Below are 19,976 nucleotides of genomic sequence, written 5' to 3' on the forward strand. Positions count from 1 at the left end.
TTCTTTAAACGTCTGCTGCTTCCCCTCCTCTTTCCTCGGTTCCCCTCCTCGGTCCTCTGCTCGCATCTCCTGTGGGCGGGACTAAGTCTCGAGGAGGGGAGTCGAGGAGGGGAAATTTAAGAATTGAGAAGCCTCTTTTGACTCATAGATGGTGTGACTGACATCGTCGTTCTGATAGCTCCGCCCCTTCGCTCCAACCCCCCTCCCTCCCCCCACATCTACAGGTGAAAATGACTTTTGCGACACATTTATCGCAAGAAGTGTAGCAAAAGTCAAGACCGCAGATTCGTCGATTTATACTGCCACAGAGCAGATTCGTGACGTTGTAATGACTGATTTGAGAGTTGCAGTTGTAATGGAAAATATATTTAAAAAATATGTATTTTTCTGCAAGTGAACATTTCATAACTAAGTTCATTTTTTTTCTACAAGCTACAACACTTTTTTTTTTCTTCTGTGACTTCAAATTTGGTTCACAGTTACGTGGATATTTTATACAAGTGTAAATTTGGTTCACAGTTACGTGGATATTTTATACAAGTGTAAATTTGGTTCACAGTTACGTGGATATTTTATACAAGTGTACATTTCTGCACACAAGCTCAGATTTTTTTTCTGCAAGTGCTCACATCAGGTTTTACACGCTCTCACATTTTGCACCATATCTACCTTCGTAAATACCGTGTGGTGTAAATTCTTAGGTGCTGTAATGTGTTTGACAGGGGTTAACATGGTTCATTAGTTAGTTAGTAGCAAACATATTTGTTCATCTAACTAAAACAACATCACTTTTAGCACAACACTCTTTACGGCTACAGCCAGCAGGCAATTAGCTTAGCTTAGCATAAAGACTGTAACCAGGGGGTACAGCTAGCCTGGTTTAATAATTGCCCCCGGGTACAGTAATGGAGTAAATATACTTAGTTACTCTCCACCAAGGGTGTGTGTGACTGTAGTCTTGTGACTCCTGTATGTGTGGTGTGACCATGGGACCATTCCCAGGCTGCTCACAGGGATTACCCAGGGCACGGTGGAAAGCAGACCGCAGCACAGACTCTGTGGCCCCTGCGTGTGAAGAGGCCGGGGTCCCTCCTTTGAGGAAGCCTCTGTGTGGTCCTTGGAGCGTGTTTTTATAAAGTGTAAAGTCTAGCTATCCTAAGTAATGCAGGCCGGAGCATTTTCAGAAATGTGTGTGACCAAGATTTATTATAAAAGTGCATTGTTGGTTTTAAGTATAGAGTTATAACCCTAAAAAAATAAAATAATCGCCAAGACCCCAAGCTTTTTGATAAATGATTATTTGTTAAAGTTATTTTTATGCAAAATCAGTTTGCAGCCCCTTTTGAAATATGTAGATGTTATATTAAAGTTAATATCTTTTGTCTTTTGGACTGACAAAACAAGACATTTGAACACACCTTTGACCAATAAGAAACTAAGATGAATATTTTCAATATTTTCTGACATTTTCTGACAAATAATCAGCAGATTATTATAAATAGTGCTTAGTCAAGCTCTATATTTTGGTTGTGGCTCTCAAATAAAGCTCTTCAAACATGTGGATTACACTTCTTGTTCATGGGGCTTAAGAGACAGGTCTGAACTGAGACTGAACTTGACTGTGAACTTTAAACAACCTTAATTCAGATGTTTTAAACGCCTGTGCCATCTTGTTATTTGCATGTTGTGCAATGATTGATGTCTGACCCCTGAAAATAATTACCCGTATGAGAAGAATGGACCCGCTGTTGTCTTCGGCTCGCTGACGGCCTTTGTCTCGCCGACGGCCTTTGTCTCGCCGTGGCGTTGCATTTGAAGTGCCACTGGGGAATTCCTACCCAGCATGCCTCTGTGCGGTGACATCATCCGTGCTGCTGCCTCACTCTGATCTCACTTTTCGGGGGGGGGGGGGGGCGTGTACCACGCACAGAAATGTGGTGTCTAATGTGCCCAGCTTGTTTGAATCTGTTGTGAATACGTATAGTCCGAATCCTCTCAGCACCCCCCCTTCCTCTCCTCGCCTCCTGTCTCCCTGATGACAGGTATGCAGCTTGAAAAGTATTTGGCAACCATGACCTGGAAAAGTGCACATTTGACACCGAGCAAGTCACTCACCCTCCGTCCCCCCCGTTTACCGGACATTCAGCAATGCTCTTTTTAAAGAAGGCCTTTTGTGTTGTCAGTGCGGTTTCTTTTCTTCTCTCATCTCGCCATGATTTGCCTCATAGCTGGAATGTTTGGGATTGTGGTGACCAGGTGGCCTGTGAAGCCACCGAGATGTAATGCTGGATACTAACCTGTGTGTTCACATCATTCAAGCTCAATGTTGAGAGACGGATGGAGGGACGCACAGGGCAGCAGCAGAGTCAGGTGCAGGGCAGGGGAAACGGAAGCGTGTGCTTTACTCCATGTTCACTGTTCTTACGGCTCTTATTGACAAGGTCTCTCAACACTCTCTGCATCTACATCAGGGAGGAGTGGAGCATTGACAGCTATCAGAATATGATGTGCTGAAGAGCCTGTTGAAAGATTACTGGAGAGGTGTGTACAGAATATATTTAAAATCCTCGCCACGGGATAGAATATGATTTCTCAAAGTAAGGTCATCTTTCTGACTGTCTCAATAACTGTTAAAGATCAGTCTCTAAATATAAGTGTCAGAATTTGGCAAAAAATAACTAATTGCTATTATTCCAACTGATGATTCACAATATTGGAGGTATTGATTATAAAAGCATCTGTACTTAACAAATATGTTTTTATGAAGTAGAATTTGTAGGCTTAGATATCGTTGCAGCTCCACGATACAGAACATTAGCTTTCTTATTTCCTACCTTCATCTCGTAACCCCTCAGATTTCTTAACTTGCATGTGTCCATGACCCATAAGCCTGCGTCTTATGATAACTTATATTGCAGTTAAGTGAAGATCAGCGTATTCTTCATGACCACACAAAAAAACCCATCTGAATTGACAAACCTGCTGACATTTTAAGTTCCTGCAGGGAATCATCTGTCACCTTCAATGTTTCCTGTGCACGCTACATCCTTTTAACATCATACCACCAAATGGAAATCATGTCGTTAAAGTGCAAAACAAAGTGACATAACGCCTGGGGTGAACTGCACCCTGCAGAGAAGATATTTAGTTTGATTTTTTGACGTGTTCATGTGGGAGGAAGATGGAATGAAGGCGAGGCTCGCAGGATTTTGACTGACGCAGTGAGAAAACAGGGATGTTTTCACTGACAAACAATGGCGGGCTGTGTGTGTATTGGTACAAAGAGTGAGAGCCATTTGTGTGTTTAAAGTTGCTGAAAGATGTGTGTGTGTCAATGCGAGACGTGTGTGTTAGCTGACGTTGATTGGCAGGAGGGCGCAGCAGGAATGTGCCTGGCTGCAGCTCTGCAGGACAGGTACTAACCACTATCATCGCATGAGGGACTAATCGTTACGGGCAAATCATTACATGATCAGAGAGAACCAAGTGTGTGCCAAATATGCACAGCCGTCGAGAATTTGTGGTGTTTGTGGTGGTGGTGGTAGGGGGCTCAAAAACAGTAAGGGGAATGACGGAGAGTAAGGGAGATCTTAATCAGAGAGAAAGAATGTATAATACTAACAGGATGAAGATTTTAAGACAGGATTAATCTGACAGGAGGTGGGAGGGGGACAGTTTGCTCTCTGAGATCAGAGGGCAGACTGTTCCGGTGCATGGTAGCCTGGCACAGCGGCTGGAAATGTGGGAAAGTGGTTCTTGTTGATGCAAAAGAGAATAAATGCTTTAAGAGTAAAGCAAAATGAATTAACTTACACTATATAACTGTTACATATAAGCTGCCGATTGTGCATAATACTTCAAAACAAAGTTCACCAGCTTGTTGACGTGCTTCTAAAACGAGTTGTTTCAAGGCCCCTGGTGATGCAGCTGCCTAAGTGAGTAATGTTATAGTTGTAACTAATTGCATTGATTAGATGAGTAATGAAATAACTTTTTACATGTGTAATTTGTATGTATTAAAGACTCCATTTAATTATTGTCCTGAACGCAAATCATGTAGGGTTTCACAATGACTGTAATATAAGAGTCATTCAAATGTTTAGTCCACATCCTTACTGAAGGATTAAACATTTAACCACAGAATGTGATGACTAATGTCCTGATCTTATCTTATCTGGTCTGCAATCGTCACGCTCTGTGTTAAATGAGCAGAGATGACGGTCACACTCTGGTGAACTCAGTTTACGGCCCATTGATCAACTCGTCTTTGATAATGGTTAAGGGAAGCTATCTTTGTTTACTACCATTCAGTCTAGTTAGACATTTGATGAATGTGAGGAATGGAGTAGCTGTGGCTCAGGGGGGTTTGTGTGCTTTTCTACCACTAAGAGGGTCAATGGTTCGATCCTTGGTCTTTGTGCAAGATACTTAACCCGAAATCTGCCCCGTTAGTCTACGGTTCAAGTGTATACAAATCGCTTTGGTTTAAAGCGTAAACTGAAATACCATGAAATTAATGTAACGAGAAAATAATTTAAATACCTTTCACTCTAACACGTTTGGCCTGAAAAAAGACAAAACTGACCAAAATAATAGAAAATAAAATGTACATTTGCATATGAAGTTGCCATTTTCTCTCTATACTGTACATAGAATACTTAGATGTTTAAGTCTCCAAGTGTTTTACTACGACTGGCTCTGCAGGCTGCATTGAGAAGACAAATGTTTCCAGAAGAGGTGACATAAAACCTTCACAACACAAAAGGGATAATGTCCCTGGAATACATCTATAAAAAAAAATTGGCGAGTGAATTTTCCCATTGCACATAACATGTTAATGAGAAGCCAAATTCCCGACAGTTGTTCGATCAATCACTTTTGTCTGAGCGCATTATAGTTCCAGCTAAATGTACCTGGCATGCAGCCTTGTGTCATAACAGGTTTGGAATTTATTTTTGCCCAAAGCTAACAAAATGCCAGTCTCTCACCTCATATTGAATAATGCTCACTCACCCAGCGCTAATACTACAATATGCGGTTGTAATTGCGGTGGCTTAATCTATGCTGACAACAAATATTTTTGCAGGGGGAACATTTTCCTTATAACCAGACTGGGCTTGTCGACCGCTAATTTACACAACACATGTGGAATTAGGCAATGCTAAGAAAACATTTACAGACCACTGTGATACTGAAAGACAGCTACCTGGCCGCAGCTGTTCTTTATAGTATACTGGTTACTCAAATATAAAATAGTAATGAAACAAAGCATTTACAGCCGAGGTATAAATTGATTATGTGCATGCAGCTGTTGAGTAAGTGGATCTGCTGCTGGGTGCAGGTGTGTGAGGCTGACACACCGCCTGGAGGTTCAGCCGAGAATGCAGCTTCATGTTCAACAAAGTGTGCCAAAACTGTCTCGTTTAAAAAAAATCTTTATCGGTGCATCCATGTGTGCCTGTAATGCAACCTGAGGCGGTTCCTGCCCCGACATGCCACTATCTTTTGGTTCGCTCCAATAGTAAATTGCAAGTGTTAACGGACATGTCTATCTTTTCTTTTCATTATTTGTCTTTTTTGATCTACTTGACACATTTATGTCTCCCGTTTGTGTTCATTAAGATCACCCCAGCAGGGAGAAGGTGCTTTTATATCATAAATCCCTGTTTCATTTCCTCCTGCTCGTCTTTGTGCGCTCATAGTTTGGGTTTGGCTTCACAGTGTGGCCTTGCATGCCCGCTCCCTGACTCATTTATCTCCTGCTGAGCTCTGCTGCCGGGTCCGAGGGTTCATCCGCAGCCTCTCCCTTTTCCTGGCTCTAGCCAACCTCAGCTCCCTGGTTTCCCGCTTGTCACAGGTCAAACTAAAGTGTTGGTGAGACATAAGGCGACAGATGACCAATGCAATCGCATGCATAGGCCGTAGGTGTGCGTGCACGCCCTGCAGGGACTACATAGCTCTTCCTCTGCAGCACCGTGAAGAGGGAAGGACTAGATCAGGGCCGCCAAGGGCAAGATGATTTCCTCCTTTAACTGCAGTGTGTGAGAAAAAGACAGAATATAAGATGATGAAATATGCTGATTTGTGCAGAGGTTAGCACATTCTCAAGTTTTTGTTTTTTAAGAAAGTGAGGATTGCTTGTGCTGATTTTACATTTTGCTTTTCATCTTTTTGAGTGTGACTGTTTTGTGCATTTTAAACATCTTTAAGACCAGATCACAAACGCCAGATGCTGTAATGTTTGAGCTCTGTTAGTATTTTGCGTAAAGACCGTTTTTCGACACACCTTCTGGAAATATGGGCCTCTTTGTCCGTCAAATCTACTGTCCTGACTTTAATGTAACTTGATAGGAAGATTTGTGCTGCATTCGTATGAAAAAGCAAGTTCCCGACAGTAAAAAGTCACACTAATGTCCCCTTAAGTCTGAACATAAAGCCCCTGAATAGACCATATTCGTAAACTTCTTCCCAATGGGATCATCCGAGGAGCATCTAGCTAGTTATTGAAAAATGTTCCAACTGTTGAGATACATTTGGAAGGACATCTTCCTGCTTTTATGTGATGATCCAGGGCAGAGGGTGGATTGCTTTTCTTTTCGCTGCACTAATCCAGGCTGTTGCAGAGGCTTGGCCAAGGTTTCGAAGTGCAAATGAACACACTCGTATATGCACAGAACAACACATCTCCTGTATATGAAGGACCGTTTGACTGTCAATCAGTGTCTGACATATCAAAGGTTAGACTTGTGGTTCAAGCTGTGCAAAACAAAGATTGTTACTGTATATAAAAACAAAAAACAGCGTGGCCCCTGAACGCTCACCTTGCATGCCCCAGTTATCTGGATGACGCAAGTGAATCAGGGCAGATCCACCACTTGTGTTAATAAAAAGGCACACCCAGCTGTTGTCATAATCCCGCTGCGTGCACGGCCTTTTTCTGCTCGTCCTCTCATACTTCATCAGACGCTCATAGTAACATTTACTGTGGTACCAAGGTTCAACTGACAAATATTCAATAAAAACAACTGAAACATTAAAGCAGGTTTCCCAGAGTTATAATGGTTTAAAAATGGAGAAACGAGAAAGTGTCGCAGCTCGTGATGCCAAACTCACTCCACAGTTTATTAAAGCCCCCTTTTTCTTTCATCACATGGAAAACATTTTATTACTCTTAAATTCAGTGAGCACTTGATCCAAGAGCATGTGGCCACTAAATATGAGTTTTTAACACCATAAATGGGTATTTAACTTTCCAGTTGTTGAGTAAAAAGATTGAAAGCAAAACACTCTGCAGAAGCATTTTTAAATGTATTTAAAAAAAACTCAAATTATGCTTAACTAAATGTAAATGTTGTTGCTGTATGTTTATATTTTTAACTAGTTTTAGTCTTTTGACAAAAGCATATTCGCCTCGTCAAATTAACATACACAGCTGTTGATAATGTATATTTATCGTTAGCTTAACTAGCAATACATCTCGGTGAGCTGCATTGCATGTTATGCTCTTTTTCCTGGGTGTTTTTAATCTCAAGACACACATGCATTTAGTGCATACACCTTGTATCTTTCTAATAACTGATAAAGTGAGCCATTTATCAAGATCATTTTGCAACAAGACAAGCACCCAATACAACTTCTGAAAAAGGGAGGTTTGTTTGTCTGTAAAAGTAAAAACCCTTGTCCAAGGGTGTAGCATGGGTTAATAAAAAACCCACTAACCTTTGGAGATACCTCACTCTTATATAAACGACTTTGGCAAAGCTCTATCAGTGCCTTACTAGTCGTCATAGTTGTTAATTTATGCAAATCAGACTGATAATAGATCAGTTTTATAGTATGCAGTTGAAGTGGCAGTGTAATAGTAATAGTCTCAAATATCAATAAAACAAAAAGGTCCAAGTAGGAAAGGCAATGAAACACATTTCCCATCCCTCAACAGCTGGTCAATCACAACTCTCCCCATCGGCCCAGCACAGGCCTCTGTCCTTTCCATGACCCATAATTCCCTTCTTCCTGCCCACCTAACTCTTAAAGATTAACTCACTACCTGTCCACCTGTTCGAGGCATCACATTTACGGGCACAGGGGTAATCTCAGGGGTCCAGTTGGTTTTCTAATCCTTGGAAACAGAAGTGGAGGGCCCGTCCAATGGCAGGCTGTAGAGGATCTGTTATTGGGTCTGCCATGGTTCAGCTTGGGAGGCCACCTGTATCTCTATCAGAATTTACTGTGCCAAATGCAACTTATTGGATATCGTGTTTTCTTGGCCATTGCTGAGTTGTTACGTTGTCTTGATTTGACCTTTGATTATTGCTTGGCCTTTTGTCCAAGTGCAAAGACAAAGAAACAAACTGGTGCTGGCTTGTACGCAGATAGTGGAGTAGAGGTATTTGGTAGCGCCACCAGATCGCTATAAAGTCGTACTTGAAGCTTTCACTGGTTTCATGCCCCCTGTCACCCGACTTGAGATATACCCTCAGGGTCTCTCCGTTTTACCTGGGTATCTGTAGCCAATGTGAAACCCCTAGAATGTGAAGCCATCTCTGTTACACACGCCAACAACAATGGCAGCGCTGCATTTTGAAGGTTTTGGTTGCATAGGCAATTTTGGAGCTATCAGATTGAAACTCAAGAGGCCCGAGCAAGTCGATTCTGTCTGGAATTTCTAAGAGGGGTGTGCCCCTTTTTTTAAAGCCACTTTCTTAATCTAAAAAAAAAAGAAACCCTTTCATGGCCAGATTATCTCTGTCACAATGGATTGGAGGATGCCACTATTGGGTTTTAGCGTCTCAAATGTCTCCAGTATTCAAAGTACTACATATTTTACTCTGAGGTTGTCAGGAACAAAGCCAAACGGGTATAGGTGGTCTGAGTGTCTTTGATAAGCATAGTATTATATTTCCACAAGTAGATTGTTATGTTTTTGGTGTAATACTATTCCATTTTTAATGTTATCTATTCTGTCATTGGGTATCGTCCAATGGACCTTCTCATTTTCAGTTTATAGGGTCTGGTAGCTGCATCTGCTGTAATATATTAACATGAGATTTTCCACTTCTGACTGCGTGTTCGTAACACGAGCTAAACTAAATGATGTATGTGATATCCTCCCGTCTTTGTGTGTTAGCACTGTAAATCGAGCATGATCTATCGCACAAAAAAAAGAAAAAGTATGCACACTCATTTCAGGTCATACCTTGTGACAATGAAGCTTGGTTCAGTTCCTCGGCTTGTGTGCAGCTCAGAGGCGGCTTCCAACCACTTGGATGCGATAAGGTTTCGTGCCGCCAGGGGTTTGCTCTTCATTCTGAAGAATAACATTTCTAACACAAACTGAAGCCTCAGCCAGCAGATTTTAACACACAGATCCTTAATATCTCAGGGGGAAACCAGCCTGTCAAGTGTGTCCCACTGAGAGAAGAGTCACTCTGTGGGGAAGGCATTAATACTGTAACAGCATCAGGGCCATTTCTGTCTGCACCAGTAGTTCAAACGAATGAATTTAATGCATTGGACAGCAATATGGTTATTACTAAAGGGGGTGTAAACATTCATAAAAAAATGTTTCCCTAGCAAAATATTGCAATACGATGCTGTATCCATATATTGACGCCAAGCATCAATCTTTTAATATAAAAACTATTATAAATAAAGACAAGTTTCACTTTTTAACATGTGATTTGACACACATTTGCATTCAGTTAAGTTGTCAGGTGCATCACATATTTAGTACGGTGTTGGTCAGTTTTCCTGCTTGACAATCATCTGCAATAAAAATGATTGAAGTGTGATGAACACACTGAACACGTTATCTTGTAAAATAAAACAGATGTTGAAAAATGCATGATTTGCAGTTGAAAAAACCTTTTTGCAATACTCAGGATATCCAGTTTTCATTTCATGTCAGCTGCATGCTGTCTCTTATCAAACACAGTTAATTGATGCCCAATGGAAGAGCTAAGGTTTAATATAATAGAATTTTTTTTGAATGCATCATTTTGAAGCCAGAAAAGCACAGGCGCCAGGTCAGTGTGCTCCAGAGTTTGGATGTGAATAAATAAAAACGTCTTCCCGTAGCTGACAGGGTGTTTTGCTGCAGACTCTCCTGTTAGCTTGTCTCTGAAACGCGAAGGATAGGAGAGGGCGGGGCAGTGATTCTGAGCTGAAGCTGTGCCCGGCCGTGCCAAACCCGGCTCCCTGCTGAGATGACCCTGGGCACACGCTCCAGCTGTGCAAACACCGCCACATTGCTGAGCACACACTCACGTTCGTTTCATTTCAGTAGCGCATATTCAGCCACCTTCCTCTCTAAGAGCTGCACTGCCAGGCTGAAGCAGGCTGACAAACGGCCCACTGTGGCTGCTCTCTCTTCGATGATTCTCACGTGTGAACATTCCCCTCCTTCTCAGCTTAATTTCTCCCCCTTTTCCTTTCCAAAACTCTGGTATGACAGTGGGTATGCATTTTGCGAGAGCCACACGATCGGATCAGGCAAAAACATTTTTGTGTCAGGAGAGTTCATCACATCTGAACATAAGAACCGAGACAGTAATGTTACCTCTAGTGACCCATGGTGCTTCAGGTCATCGCAGAATTCAAGAAACTTGTTTAGGCGAGAAATCGTAAGTGAGCAGTAGAATCTTCCAAAAACATCCATTCCAAGTTTCAGATGATCTTTTTGGGCTTCAGTACTTGCTGTAGTTGTGTGTATGCTCATAAAAGCTGAAAAATATTAAATCCAAAAGAAACAATGGCCAAAACTAATACACTTAAGAAATGGTTGTATTTGATCATAAGTTCCTAACTTGCACCGTCATGTAACTTTCCCTTTGAATATGTTTTATGCAGCCGTCTGACACTGCACAGATTCCCCCTCTAAAGATGAACTTACAAGCTTGGAAGCTCCACTCAACTGATAAAGCCATTAAAATGAACATAGTGTCCTGCTATACGTGTAGCTGATATGTGTAGCGTCTAGGAGAACAAAAGCAGCAGAAGAAGAAAGACTATCACGTTGCCCTCCGCTCGACGAGCAGAGAGGCTGCAGACATGAGATGACATTTTAATGGCTGTAACCTTGATTCTCAGTCTAACTCCGTCTTGAATGCTTAGCAGAGAACATTACCACAAGTATCTGATTCCAGCTTCAACAGTAAAAGGCAACACATTGCATGCACATACTTATCCACCCACGTAAATTTCACTTAAATCAAGAATGCTGCAGTAATTCTCCCCACATATTTGGAAGATGTCACTCTGACTGCACCCCTGTTGAAACGAGTTCAGTGTTATCTTAACTGACAAAAACTTGTTTGGGGAAATAAGTTGTTCAATAGTTCTGGGTGAGATCATCACAGCAACACCTGAATGTTTCCATTTCAGAGGAACTGCCGTGCCCTTACAGTTTATATAGACAGCAGGAAAAGCTATATTTGGCTATGGCGCCAAATGATTTTCCTGCGATAACAGAGTGCTTTTGGCCGGGCTTATAGGGTGCAAAAACAAACACATGATGTGGTTAATATCCTACATAGGAATAACCTGTCATACCTCAAACACAATGAGCAAACAGAAACCCCTGGAGTTCACACAAAAATCTGAGGAAAACGTAACCAAAAATAGAAGAATCTAAGGACACCCCTATAGGAATTGCCATAGACACAGAGGGTAAACACTACATTGTTTACGTGACAGTCTCCCACATTAAGTTAGACAAACAGTCACAGCCTCACACATGGTGTCAGATAAATCTCCCACGGCTTGTTTTAGCGTTCCAATGGCGCCTCCGATCTGCCTCTTTTAATACCGAGAGAATGTGGGGGACCAAATGTGCCAACTCAACCCCCCCCTTCCACCCAGTGCCCTCTATTCAAACGCCACTTTGGCTGCATCCCAGGTGTCAGGGGCGTCATTCATCAAACTGCTACCTCTCGTCAGCAATTACAAAAGTATGGCGGAGATGTTTGAATTATGTTTCTTGACGTGTTCATCATTGTCGCAAGTCTTAGAAATCATCCCCCATTATTGGCGTCATCTACCGAGGCTCGAGACACCCGTTTTTATGCGTGTATATCATGCTGAAATGCATTTTTTGGGGTTCTGTAATGAAGATATCCTTGGTAGCAGATAGACTTTCCCTGATTGATCTTTTTTTTGTTCCGCAGGGTTTTTGCCTGTCAGTCTTCTGGGGTAATTGCACCCTCTGTAATCCCTGCATATTGACAAGACAATAGACGGACGACATTAAGCTGTCACTTTATGTTGATCGTGTCATCGTTGAGCGGTGGTTGATGGCTCTGATCTTTTGTGTGTGTCTCAGTTAGAGTTCCCTAGGGAGAGTGTCATATACAAAGGACCCGAGACACATCCCTGGGTTTCCCCCTCTCGTCTGTCAGTCGCTGATGGTGTTGTGGTTTGTTTGGCTGCAGGAGAACGTCGAGTCAAGTGGGGATATCTGGGAGCGTCTGCCAGACGGAGACTTGGGCTGTTATAACAGTGAATCATGTTATTTTCAGGAGTTGTTCTGGTAATGGTGTGCAATCTGAGCATGACTGTTCGCAAAAACATGGCACATTCCTGGCCAAATTTGCCTGTATATGAAACACTGTTACATTGTTTTGTCATGATATCTAAGAATCTATTACAAATGATTTAAACATATTTGTACAACTTCTATTTGGTGTTTCCAGTGTAAGGAAAAACACATTGACTATCAATGTTATCAATAAGAAATGTCATTGTTTGTGTTCTGACACTTTGAATAGATATCTATCTAAAATAATCTGCAAAATACAATTTGGGTAATTGCAACCTGCTCACAATTACAGGTACTCGCCCTCTGTGAGCCAGTGGCATCGCTCAAAAATATGCTTTACTATAAAATAATATTATAGGAAAGAAAACACTTCATATTATAATATGTATGTTGGCCTAGAGACTTGATCACCAAGCAAATTCCCCAGACGATAATTTCATGGTTTCAGTTCTTTATTATAGTATTGGCTACATTTCCTGAGTTTTGAATGATGTGGTCACTTTCAAGCACACACTGTAAAAGTGTGATTTAAAAGAAAGACTGAGTAAAAGACAGAGAACTTTCTGGTAAACATCCAAAATCTTTCCAGTTTTTGCCTGGTTTGCAGCTGGCTTCTGACATTGAAGAACACAATTGAAGAATAGATTATTGAGTGGAGGGGCTACACAGTGATGCTACGCCACAGGCAGGGCAGCGTTTCATTATTTGCCTCGCTGCCAGCCAGATGAGATCATGGCTGGAGAATGCCACAGAATATGGAAATTAAGATTGTTCAATGGTCAGGCAACTCTGCAAATGAGGGGCTTAATTTGGGAGCAGGAATGCAGCAGCAATTCGAGGAAACCGCAGACGGTGCTCTGCAGAACTCCAGGGCTTTCACGGCGCATGTTGATGTCGGCGAAAAACAGTTTAGGAAAGTCGGCTGAACAAATTTGATGGCCGTCTTTGTGGGATGAGAATGGGTTGTTCACAGATTGTAATTGTTCTGTAATGTCTGAGTAAAGAGTTGTTTGCCGTAACTTACTGAACATCACCGAGGTTTAATCGGTTTGGCCCTCAGTGTTGTGTGGTCTCGATTCAGGCCAACGACTTGCCAGGTTTATTCTTTGTCTATTTCAAAGAAAAACAGCCATTACTGGATTGGTCTTCTGGGAGGTCTGGCATGGACGGCTTTGCATGCATTTCATGGTGGGATCCATGTTTGGGACATCGCCATTTTCAATCCCGCGGAGGCTTACCATGGGATGTAATGTTGAATAAATAGGTACGATTTGAGAAATGACCAGATCGAAAATGTTCAACTTGATTTTTGGCCCCTAAAAGAAAACAGTAAAAAAGTCAGTATTCAGAGACATATTATCGAAAAGACGCTTTTTTTTGTTGACATTTTGGCTCTGGACCTTCAATTGCTGAATAACAATCTTTTATTTGATATTTGTATTTGACATTTCGATACCGTACATAACAAATTCCCAAATGTGTTTCAGCAGCCCTAACAATTTTTCCCAGCATTTTTTATTTGAGATACAATTTCTGTTTATTTTTTTTAAAGAATGAGTGGTGAAGTTTATCTCCCAGGTCAGTATGAACTTTAAATGAGCTGAGCAAAGATCCCAAACTTCCTCCTACACACTCATGATGAGATGTTTTTTCTTTGACTAAAAGGGCAGGTTGTCCCACCAAAAAAAATACTGATGCTTATTAACTGGAGCATTATATTGAATGTCATATTAAAGTATAACATGACTGCAGTAAAAGTAATAAACTGTGCCATATAATAGTGTTTTCATTTAATGGAAAATAGTTAAAAATATTTAATTTCACCTCTCTAATGAGGGAAATTACTAAAACCTGAATGGAAAGTTTAAAGAGAATTCCCGGGGCTCCACTACAAAAACCCATATAAAGTGTTATCATCAATCATCCAGTGACAGTCACCTTTATGTGTGAAATTACCCCGCTGCTTTAAATCAGTCGTGCAGCAGCACACATGCACTGAAATGAACCCGTTGGCCCGCTGCTCGTGGAACATTGCGCTGTAATTGTGCCACCCAGCTGTCAATTTTAATCCTTCTCCGAATTGATATGATGAAGCCGGACAGATGTTTGTATTTGTGTGCTCAGTATATGGTTATGACTGGAAATCCACTCTTTAGTTATGGCTCTCTTGAACCATCATCCATCTGTGTAGCAGCTTTTGGAGGGCGGGCGGTGTTTGTGTTCACACTTTTCATCACGTACAGCTTCATTACTAATAGAAGTCAGCGGTCACGGTTACTTAACACCGCTGAGAGAGCCGCAGATCGACCAACGGATCGATCATCAGACTAATGAAAAGCTGCGATGGAGACCTGAACCACAGCTGCTGCAGACTCCTCTCGGTCTATGTGTGCCGGTTGGACTGCTGCCAGCCTTGTGTTAATGTGATAGTATGCAGCGTTCACTCTCACTATGCAGCGGGGACGGTTCTCAGTGATGCTTTCAGTTAGTTACAGTGTGTCTATATGCTGGATATTGATGTCAATACAGGTGTTTCCCACTTGGTTATACACTTATTTACACCAAACTTAGTGTGTTAGACTGATGGATATCAATAAGAATGTAAAATGTGTACCACGTTCACCATCTTAGCTTAGCGGGATAGCATGCTAACATTCGCTTATTCACATTGATGGAATACTTCACCGACATAATGATGATTAGGATCAATACATCTCAACTTTTGTATGCCTCCACACTTCACAACAAATCCAATACAGTCAAAGTCTTGAAGTAAATGTAGGCTAGGTTTAGAAAAACTACTTACTAAAACATTATTTATTATTCATCCAGAGGAGCACATGAGTATGTGGAAACAATTTTGCCCAGTTATTTATATCGAAACCCCAAATGTAAGTAGGATTCTAATGTCTGTACAACATGTTTTTTTAATACATCCAGTAGTTATTCAGATATTTTACTGGATAAAAGGAAATATTACCTCTCCAGTGGCCCGAAATCGAAAGTTACATTGTTACCAAATTCATTGGGATTCATCCTTAGGGGACATGAATCGTTTTAGAACATTTCATGGAAATCCATCTGATTGATGTTGAGATATTTCACTCTAGAGCCACTCTCTTACTCAAAGGGGCTTTTCAGGAACAATTCAGCTCTTGTCTCTTTGGTTATATTTCATGTGTGCAATAGCTTTGACTGGTAAGGCTTTCAATGAATAAATGGATAACACCCAAAAGTTTTTCAATTGAACTTTCCACCTTAGATTAAATGTATTTTAACTGTTTGCACCAGTGCAGGGAATTGGCAAAAGAGATAAAACCTTATTTAATATGATCCTGGTGTATTTATTTAGCTCACATTGTCACAGATAAGCCTGCTGCATTTCCCTTCATCCCTACAACTTGTAAACCTGCCCAGATGGTTTCTTGAGACCCTATCCGTGCCCCCTCATCGTAATCGATAACATTTGGCAGCTCCTCTTGGTGGGAAAGTAAATGATTGATTTGGCCAATCTGCTTGAGAAGCTAAGGTCAGAGGAGGAGAAGATGGATGCTTTCTGGAAACTGACTCGCCGTACCCTGTGAAAACGTGATTTGATCATGATTGTCCACCCTCGCTTGCTTGGATTTCACACTCTTACATAACATTCCCGCCCACGTTACAAGCTTGAATCGGCTATAACAAAGAGCAAAGGCCATCCATCATGAGCCGAGTCAGCAGTCAAAGAAAGTGGCTTTTTTGTCTTTAGGTGGGTGTGAGGGAAAATGCAAACTCTGTGGACTTCTTGAAGCAGAGATATTAAGAGTCCAGCTGGAGCCTCTCAGCTGCTTCTTTTTTTTATTGGATGGAGAGCTTAGCTATTGCTTCACCACTGGGAAATAACCACAACATAATTTGATGATTCGGGACCCATCTTATTGCTTCTTACTTCCTTTATGTGACAACAAGCTATACAGTAGCTTAGCTAAGAAGAAGTTCTCCATTTACATGAATGTGTCGACTTTAAATGTTTTTAAATTAATGAAATGAACGTGCGTCCTCTCAGCCACAGAACTTCACTGAACTAAATGGCCTTTACTTCAACATTCCTGCATTCCTTCTGTGCATGGTGCCGGAACTTTCTGCAGGAACCACTGGCATGTTTCAGGAAATTACATGTGATAAGTCCAGATCTGCCCTTCAAGAATTACAATGGCAACCTATGTGGGCCTGTCAAGAGTTATCTTGCTTGATATACTGTATAACCCATTGGATGAGTGTCCGTCCCTCCCTACACTCTTCTTTTTGTATTTTGTATCTTTGCTATATCCTTCTCTAACCTTGATTTGACACACAGTAGTTAATCTTCAGTCCAGCAGCTGCAAGTTGTCGAGTCTTATTCTAAAGTTGCATGAATCAGTTTCTGGCTTTGTACTATAGGCACAGAGACTCTATGACTCAGCCTATCATAACAACCTAGTGAGGCTGTCCAACAACATCATCTCCGACCCAAACCATGTTCTGAACAGTGAATATGAACTGCTACCATCTAATGGAGATACAGGATCCCACGATTCAATAAGGTCAGACTGAAGCACTCCTTTGTGCATCAGTCAGTCCTCACAGTAAACACAGAGCTAAATCCCAGATCAAATGCACGCTGAAGGCTCTTTGAGCATGTTTTCTCTCACTGATTGTGCTGTTACGTTAAATGTTTGTTGTTTGTGTTTCATGTATTGTGTCTGGATATTTGTCTGTTGATGTTGGACATGGAGCTGCTGTGACGCAAGTCAAATTTCAGACTTGATCTGACAAATAAAGTAATATCGTATCGTATGTATCGTAGAACTCCACATTTTTCATTTTATGACATACATAACATCTTGTTTTTTTGGTACCATTTTGGTGCATGTTTCCATCAAGCTAAGCCGATGGAGTTAAAACATCGCAGATTGGTTAGAGAGAATCGTCACTAACAGGAAATCCCAAACCATAAGCCATTTTATAAACGCGCAACAATCTTTCTAGATTTAAAGAAAATTAAAGCCCTCAAAACTACATTGTACATAATAGTCCTTCACCGCAATACAACACATTTGATCAATTATTCTAAGACAAATATTGATGCTTTAAAAAAGGATTTAAAACAGAAATGACAAATGTAAAGATAATTGGAAAATAAAACTGCAATCTAACATTATATCTTTCATCTACAGTGCCTACAGAAAGTAATAATCTAGGATTTTTTTATCCACATTTGAGTGGAATAATTACCACTGAGGGGAATCATGTCAGCAGAGTGGCTCGTATGTATTAACCCATAAGAACCCGGACCCATTTCTACTTTTGGGAAAATTAAGGGGAACATCATTTAGACTAAATAGACCACCTAGAACACATTTCTGACAAGAAACCCCCCCTAGTGTCAAATATCTGAAATGTGACATATATGTCACATTGGGCTTTAATGGTAAAATAACTCATATTTTTTACTTAATTAATGAGGATGATTTTTTGGTTTAATTTAGTTTGAACATTCTTTGAATTGAAGAATAAGAACATATTAACTCAATATAATTGAATCAGCTAAATTAACTGAGCAGATCATAATAATATTTCTAATTGTGCATATGTCACTTTGGGTTTACTGTGAAAGTTTAGGGTTAAAGTCCCGATGTGACACCAGTGTCACAGCAATGTTTATCTCATTTGTTTCATATCAATTCGATCAAGAAATGTTTCCACAACAGGTTGAATGTAATAAAGGACATGTTATGTAAGCATTGTAATTCTTAAATGGATTGCATTTTTTTTCTCCCTGTACACAAACTCGCTCGGATCAGTCATTAGCCCGCATGGTTTTTCATACCACTGCTATGCTGACGACACCCAATTAATTCTGTCCTTTCCCCGCTCAGAGACCCAGGTCGTTGCACGCATCTCTGCTTGTCTAGCTGACATCTCTCAGTGGATGTCTGCTCATCACCTCAAGCTCAACCTTGACAAGACTGAGCTGCTTTTCCTTCCGGGAAAAGATTGTCCCACTCTTGACCTAACAATCAACATCGGCACCTCAGTTGTTTCCCCGACTCAGACTGCAAGGAATCTGGGTGTGACCCTAGATAACAACCTGTCCTTCACTGCAAACATCGCTGCTACAACCCGTTGCTGCAGATACACGCTTTACAACATCAGGAAGATATGTCCCCAGCTGACTCAGAAAGCGACGCAGGTTCTGGTCCAGGCTCTCGTCATCTCACGCCTAGACTACTGCAACTCCCTCCTGGCTGGTCTACCTGCATGTGCCATCCGACCTCTGCAGCTCACCCAGAATGCCGCAGCTCGTCTGGTCTTCAACCTTCCTAAATGTTCCCACACCACTCCGCTCCTCCGCTCCCTTCACTGGCTTCCGGTAACTGCTAGAATCCACTTCAAGACACTGGTACTTGCTTACCATGCTGCGAATGGATCTGGCCCTTCGTACATCCAGGACATGGTTAAACTGTACACCCCAGCGCGTGCACTACGCTCTGCATCAGCCAAACGACTCGCTGCACCCTCGCTGCGAGGGGGACCCAAGTTCCCATCAGCAAAAACAAGTGGGTTTGCTATCCTGGCTCCAAGATGGTGGAATGAGCTCCTCATTGACATCAGGACAGCAGATAGCTTGCACATCTTCCGGCGCAGACTGAAAACTCATCTCTTTCGACTCCACTTCGAGCGATAGAATTATTAACAAAGCACTTATACTAATAAAGGACTGGCTTATCTAAAGCCAGTTGAGTAGCACTTGAAATGTTTTGGCTCTATGAAACCTGATGTACTTATATGATTCTGTTTTCTTCAAGGTTGTGTCTTCCTGGTCGAATGTACTTATTGTAAGTCGCTTTGGATAAAAGCGTCAGCTAAATGCAATGTAATAATGTAATTTTACCTTTAGCAACAACAACAAAAGGCTTTTGAAATGTAGCTAGTTCTGTCACATCTGTTAGTTAGCCTGGCACATGGACATCTTGGACATGTTGTTATGGGAACACAACATCAAATGTCCTGGACCATGACCCACCAAGCTGTCCAGTGTGTGTCACTTAGGGACTGTCTGCACTGCATGTGATAAAATAAAGGCTAAAGTGGTATAAGGAACTTTCCAGAACATTTAAAGTTAATGTGACACCCGTGTCACGGTGGGTCCTTATGGGTTAAATTAAGAAAAAACACTTTATTTTGCGTCGTTACAGTTTTTTCCAATACTGGCATTGCCGCAGTAGCCTACACCATGCTGTTCTTAGCGCTGTCAACATTCTTTAAAGGCCCTCATTAAAAACCTCCACATTAAACATAATAGCAGTCGTTACCTGAGTGGGGAAACCGCACCGTGTCTGCTGCAGACATTAATGTTAGCGGTCGAGCTATTTTTGCCTTGAGATGTCTCCCTGCTGGCTAATGGGATACAAAAAGTATT

Source organism: Gymnodraco acuticeps, unplaced genomic scaffold (assembly GCF_902827175.1).
Source record: "Gymnodraco acuticeps unplaced genomic scaffold, fGymAcu1.1, whole genome shotgun sequence".
Classification (NCBI taxonomy): domain Eukaryota; kingdom Metazoa; phylum Chordata; class Actinopteri; order Perciformes; family Bathydraconidae; genus Gymnodraco; species Gymnodraco acuticeps.